The sequence below is a fragment of the Parasteatoda tepidariorum genome, chromosome 11 (genome assembly GCF_982258835.1).
Source record: "Parasteatoda tepidariorum strain Cologne lab strain chromosome 11, Ptep-v5.0, whole genome shotgun sequence".
NCBI classification, from domain to species: domain Eukaryota; kingdom Metazoa; phylum Arthropoda; class Arachnida; order Araneae; family Theridiidae; genus Parasteatoda; species Parasteatoda tepidariorum.
The window spans coordinates 95,798,396-95,805,814 of NC_141765.1; the positions used below are offsets into that span (position 1 = coordinate 95,798,396).

At 32.1% G+C, this 7,419-nt stretch overlaps 1 long non-coding RNA gene across 1 annotated transcript in view; it reads left to right on the forward strand.

Moving 5' to 3' along the window:
- LOC147801928 (uncharacterized) overlaps positions 1–5,236 on the forward strand; it is a 107,935-nt gene extending 102,699 nt beyond the window's left edge. The window contains exon 12 of the long non-coding RNA XR_015430296.1: positions 2,100–5,236. This is a non-coding gene — a long non-coding RNA (uncharacterized LOC147801928). The remainder of the gene's footprint in view (positions 1–2,099) is intronic.
- The last annotated feature ends 2,183 nt before the right edge of the window (positions 5,237–7,419 follow it).

Below are 7,419 nucleotides of genomic sequence, written 5' to 3' on the forward strand. Positions count from 1 at the left end.
AGAACGTCCTATAAATAATAACTAAAGTCTTATTGGAAATCGGGAGAACTTGGAGGATTGAACTCAGGACCTCCGATTTGCCAGGGTAGTGTTTTTAGCCGCTCTGCCATGCCGACACATTCCGTGTCAATATTATAAATTAAAATCATATAAGTCCTTTAGTCTTAAGTTGTATCACGTTCTTCAGTGACTTTTTTTTCCATCACTGTATAGTGTGTCCCTCAGAATTCCTCTGCGTGATATTTGTCTCGCGTATTGTCCTTACCTGCGTTAAGACACGGTTCCCAGTAGAAGATCGAAGTCAAGCGTCACTGGCTGCTATCAGTAAGAGGGTTGAGAGACCACTTTGATCAGCCTGCGTAGAGACCGAGAATGCGCTGTATCGGTTCTACCGTAAAATGCTCCACTTCGTGCACAGGTCGTCGGGGGACCGAATCAGTGGATCCATCCCCTATGCAGAGTATCAAAATTGTGATGGCATGTCTTATTGCAGTGATTCTCAACCACTGTGCCGCCGCACTTTAGTGTGCCGCCAAATACTAGAAATGATATAATAAAAATCATAATGCTTTTTTTAATAATGAGTAAAGTTTAAATTAAGGAAAAGTGTATATATATATATATATATATATATATATATATATATATATACACTTTTTATATTTTTCCCCGCTTTAACCGCGTGAACATCTTTGTCGGCGATTGTCTTGTCTCTGACAATCTTAAAATAAGAAGGAAGTGTTTGAATTGTATATGACACGCAATTTTAAAAAAATGTTGTAAGAGCTAATCATTAAAGTAAGCTATGCACTTAATAAACAAATTAACGAAGGATAACTAACAAAAATTAAGCTAACAATTAATAATTAGCAAAAAAACTATTTAACAAGAAATCACAAAAAAATAACAGTTAATATAAAAAAACCTAACAGTTAATAACTATAGAAAACAAGCTAACAATTAATAACAGCAAAAAAATAAATAACTGTTACTAACTAATAAAAAATGGGTAGAATTAAATAATTAATCCCTTACTGAATGTGCTTTTGTAGTACATATGTGCTTTTGTAGTTGATTACAGTGTAAAATAGGTAATTAAACAACTTTTAATCTAATTTTTTTCATTGTGTGCCGGCAAATTTCGAAATCGTTAAAAGTGTGCCGCAACAAAAAAAGAATTGAGAATCACTGTCTAATTGGATGTCTTATTCCTAAGGGGTGTTTCTCAAACCGTCGCCAATAGCCCATTGGGCAGCTCTACTTTGACTTAAGTAAATTACCTACCTATTTAGCAATTTTTTTTAATAATATATTCAAATTTTATGGGGATTGTCTTATTTTTGGGAGAGTTATTGCTGTTTTTGCAATTTTTCCTTAATTTATGATAGCCAGTATTATTGTGGAATAATATATAATTATGGAGAAAGATGTTTTTGAAGAAATTTTACTCAGTTAACAGCGTTAATTCTTTCACTTAAATTATTTCACTTACGTTATTGGTAACAGTGCAGGAATTGTTAACATATATCATGTTATTAAAGAAATATGAGTTTTTGAAAATGCACCACTTTACTGGATTCTGTTTGGTGTTGTAACTTTTTTTTTCCTCATAAAAATCCTATGCTAGAAAAGTTTTCAAGACTTAACTACCATATAAATAAACAAAAGTTTAAATTATCTTGGTACCAAGGGCTTTTTTTTTTCTCATGTTCTGCTATTTATGAAATAAATGAATAAATAAGAAAGAAGTTATAACCCAAACCAAGTTTAGAGAATTTATAGCCAAAAAAAACAACAACAGATATTTGAATTCCGTCTCCATTTATTAAATCATTCTAGGAAATCATTCACCCATCGAAAACTTTTTAATGGATGAAACAGGCTGTGGATAATTTTTTACTATAAATGCACGAGTTTTAAATTACCCTTCAAATGGTATAGAAAATCGTTGGAACAACAAAGTCGGTTTTTTGCTTATTTTCAAACAGTAGAGTAAGTAATTTAGAAAAAAGTCTTAACTCTTTTTGATAATAGTTTTGATTTAAATAACTGTAGTTATAGGTTATGAAAAGTTATTCAAAATATACTTTTTGTTACAGGGTCTGTCACAAAAGGAGTTAAATCTGTGGAGAAGTTTGATACGTTGCCAACACAAGTTAAAATTTAATAAGAAGTGATCAGAAAAAATTGTAGTATCTAATGCGAAAGTGATGGATTTGAGGTGAAAGTTGACATCTTCGATAACATCTTCCTCAACATGGGTGACCCGCGCGTGATATGATCACGCCTACTTCGATGGACGGTCCGCATTGAACAGTTGACTTGCTATTTGCGACTGTGTCCTCACGCTGTTGCTCATTGGTCTCATTTACACACAACGAGATTCTACACACACTCGACTGCTTACAGCAATACAGAAGTGAACACTCGCAACCAAGAACTTAATACAGCTCTCACGACAAGCGCACTAAGCTTGGTTAACTTAATACAGCTCTCCCCATAAGTACTAAAAATTCTGTGAACTTAAACACAGCTTTCCCGGTCTTTCGCAACTAGTTGTATGTGTTCATCGAATTCTATCCCTGAAATAATTCTGGTGGGGGACTATTCTGGCCTAACTACAATTATTCAATATCAATTCACTAGTATATAAGACGTGTTAACTGCTGTGTAACGTTAAACCGCAATTTCCAGATTAGCAAGTGGTCACACAAAAATTTTCTCATTTTACGAGGGCCGAAAAATCTCCAAATGTCAAACTGAACAGGCTTCTCCCGAACACATCCTGGACTGTTTGGGACTTTCCACAGAGGACATATACTTATCCCCCCTTCTGGTCCTCGATTTTCTTAGGGTGAGTGGTCTGATGGACTTTGTCTGACATCGTCAGGCATTGGAGGAAAGTCCACAACAGCAACAACGTGTTAACTCGATTCTATTTAGGGTACCTTTCGATAGATTAAGTTGCCATCGTCGATAACATCAACGAGATTAATGCATAAAATCACTCATTTTTACCTGTGCAAGCAGGAAATGATTTAATGTTTCTTGGTTTTTATTCATGTACATCCCTGGTAAAGGAATACCTAAGTCAGGTCTAGGACATCACCCACCTTACTTCACAGCAGCCTGGCTGAGGCACCCATACAATGCATATTAGCAGAAGAAGCAGGACAGTCTGAAGAACAAGGTGAAAGGGTCTTTCCCCTGTTGACAAAATTCAAACATTTAATGTGGCCGCATCATAACCTGGCCAATGCAGTTCGAGAAAGTGATCATGTTGATTTCATGTTCGCTAAAATTTAGTTTGTATGGCTCGGCCCAGGCTGAAAGTTCATTGAGAATAAGTGTCATCAATTGATCAAAGTGATATAAAATAATGCTTAATTAAAAGATCCTTCCGCAAAAGCGATGAGTAAAACTCTGAGCATTAAAATCACTCGAAGTAAAGTTGATAGATAAAAGGTGATAAAAAACTGTGTTTACCATGTCCAACCAGAGTATTGGCTCAAGCGACGAACCTTGCGGCATTCCCCATATTAAAATTCTTATAGGTGATGCAACAATTTTTTTTCCATAGCGTCTCTCAGTCTTCCACAAAGTTAAAAACAACAAAGGCAAATTGTGTGGAAGCCCAATCTTATTCAGTTCGTTTCTGAGAATTGCCCAGTTAGAGCGTAGTTAAGGACATTCTTAATATCCAGTTCCACCCCAATTGTTTGCTTATTTTCCTGTTCATCTGCTGTAACGAAAGTCCACTAAGTCATCCGTCCTCTCCCGAATCAATTAATTTGAAGATACTAGATAATACACTAGTCTCGTAGTAATCATCTAGAATCTTGCCCCAGACCAAGACAAGGGAGATGAGCCTATAGGATTCAGGCAATCTTAGATATCTCTTTAGTTTATCAATAAGGGGAACCACGTTATATAATTTTCCATTATTTTTGGAAAAGTTCCCGTTTTCAGACATTTATTGAAGAACTCCAGTAGACAATGACGATTGATACAGAAGATATCTCCGAAAATTTCAGCCCGGTGCCTGATTTTAGAGTTAATCCATTGGGAATGGAGGACCATTGTTTGCCAAGTTACCTCACCGGTGCATGTTCAAAAACAACCTCCGGAAAATGATGTGACGTAATATTTTCAACAATGCCCACTAAGCTTATTAGTAGTTGAATCATCCTGCTTAGTTTGGACTTGGTCTCAAGCACTCGCATTTGGTAATAGAGAAGATTAGTCGATTGTAAACCATGTTTAAAGACATCTTCTGAACCATACTTTTAGGAAATTTTCTTTTACTGTCTTATACTCTATAGGTTTGTAATACGATGCACACAAAAAATAAGCTGCCTCAATGTATAATAGTAATCTTATTATTGACAAAAGGCTCAACGGTAAATCAACATGCCTCTTTAGGTTAAGCCTCCTGATTACTATAACAGATCTTATATTTTATTACTATGAATATGCTAAGCCAGTGATGTAATTAAAAAATTATTTTGTGTGTGTTTCATTTTTACAACAGAAGAAAAACATTTTAGCTGAATAGGGAAGTAATTGGGTTCTTTTTAGACATATTTATTGAAGTTAGACTCTACTGTAAAATTTAATTCATAAAAAATTGGTAAAGGGGACAGCTTATGGTGGAAATATATCTTCGCTAAAAAGAGGTGAGTGCTTAGGAGTAAGATATGTAATGTCAGCAAGCTAATGCTGAAAACAACAGTTAAAATTAGAAATGGTGAATCTATTAACTAAAATAAAAGGAAAAATACGATATAAAATAAGTTATCGCAGACTAAATTTGCTTTAATTCTAAATATTGGAAGAATAAACTGAGACATCAGTGTTTTGCAAACTGGAGTCTATTTAGCCTGGTTATATTCTGTTAAAAAAAGTTAGATTAATTTTAAATCACCGTTTTTAGTAAATTTTAAAAACAGATTAGTACTAAAATTTATTATTACAAATTCTGTAACAACTCTAATGCTTGAAACAACTGAGGTAAAGGTCTTAGGTAGGTATAAAACATATTTAATTTCACCAATGTCTCCTTTATTTTAATGTGAACAATATTGTATTATACAATGTTACCATTCTCAAAGACTGATTAGTTCCTCCCTGGTAACAAATATTAAATGAATTCCTGCAATAATAATGAAATTAATAAAAGAGGATAAAAACCGTAATGTAGACTGAAAAACCCTGAGTGAGGAATCCGGTATAAATATAAAGTATTAATGAAATCAAGTACTAATACTAATTGTGCCTTCGAGTACTTATAATTCGATCCTGGTGCGTAGCGTTTTTATTGGGTGGCATTAAAAGTGCTTATTTTTCCCTTTTCGAAAATGAGAATTTTTCTGTACCTTGTCTACTTTCGCGAGGTAATTTGCAAAAGTGTGGTTTTCATATTTTTTCTATTCAATTTTTTTGTACATTTCACCCAACCAAAATTCATTTCGGCGTACCGTGGGTCCATAGCTTATGAAAGAGCCAATCATTTTACACGTTTGATGAAATACTTGCGAGTTTGCACGTGCGTCTACTGAGCTGAGATCAGTGAAATTTTTGCACTTTCATGTGCAACTCTTTTGCATTTCGCATGATAATCTCCATTTCAGGCTTCATTTTCACCCTCTGATTTGAACCGAAAAACCTCTTGATCTTTCTATAATGGCTAATAGTATAATCAAGAAAAGAGTTCTTTATTAGAAACTAATTATTTTTGTCATGAACATGTAAAGTCTTTGAAAACTATTTGGATAATGTATATAGTGCTTGAAATATTCTTTTAGTGCTAAAGTTTACTCTAAAGGTGCTTATTTTTTGTTGAAAGTTTTGGCTACGCACCCTGATGGTCGTAGGTTAGATAACCATTAGAATTATTTTGGTTTCATTAATTGTGGGATATAATACTAATCAAATAACACTAGCTGCAAGAATTTATTAAATGTTTGTGCAGATCAAATATATAGTGTATTAATCATCTTCGAGTAAGACTAATAGTAAACGATCTATCCCTGAAGGAGTTGTGAATAAGGGTTTCAAACTTCACGTGAACTAAAAATTCCCATATCAAATTTTGAAAAAATGGTTGGTTCTAGTATATTGATTAATCTCTCATATATTGATTAATCTTCTCATTGCAATTAGAAACATCAAGCACTATATTAACGAGAATCTACCTGACCGAAAAATCAGTGCCAGATTAAGCGGTGCCCTAGGGCATTTAAATTTTTGGAACCCTTAGATTCAATTTTTTTTTCTCGTATATTATTTATGTATTCAAATATTAAAGTATTTACATTTCATTTAAGAAAGCATATTTAAAATAAATTAAATTTTACTTTATTTTGTTAAATTAGAACTAAAAAATAATCATAACATTTTGAATTTTATTAACACTTTACAAAATCATCGCTACTATAAAATTGGAATTCAAAAATCTTTTCTTTTTCTGCTCTTGCGATCAATAAACTCATCTGTACTGCTATCAAAATTAATTTCATGGAGAACATCTGATTCGATCAACATCAAACTTACCATGTCTAATCGTTTTTGAAGCATGACGCTTCTTTGCTCACTCTTGATTCGTTTCATTTTCGAAAACGAGCACTCCGTAGAACAATTTGTTATCATAAGAGTTAGAAAAATGCGAAGAACAGTCAAAATTTGAAATTAAAAAGCATTTATAAATCTTATAATACATTAACTATAATAATACTTATAAATAATAACTAAAATAAGTAATAAATAAATATGATTAACATTAGGTAAAAAAATTATCGTATTCTTTTAATATTTATTTGAAATTTTTTATTTTTTTTTAAATCATTGTTTTTCGTATTTTTTTAAAATTTATTTTCAAAAAATCCATTTTAAGGAGGCCATGACCTAATTTGTGATCGGGCACTGCGAAAAATTTATCGAAATGTAATATGCCAGGACTAAATTTGAGTTTGCAGTCAAGATTAGATTTAAAACTAGAAAATAATGCATTTTGAATATAATCATGATTTAAATCATTCGATTTTTTAAAAGAAATGACTGATTTAAATCAGCTGCGATTTTTTCTTTAAAAAAGACATTAACTTAAACAAACTTAATTTTCTTTTCTTAACATTTAATATGAACATACTTAGTAAAAAAAAATTTCATTTAAGTTTAAAATATTTTCATATAATGTAATTAATGAATACATTCTTAAAGGTGTGATTTTTTTGAAAAGTCTGATTTCATTGATTATGAATATTCGTTGGTTATTGATAATCATTGATTTTTAAGGAGCTAATTTTTACTACGAAATGATAAAAGGCATATGCATTGAAATTAAAAAATGTATTGATTTAAATCATTATTTTAAAACAAATAAATCAATAATTTAAACAAATTAAAAAAGACAAATTATAG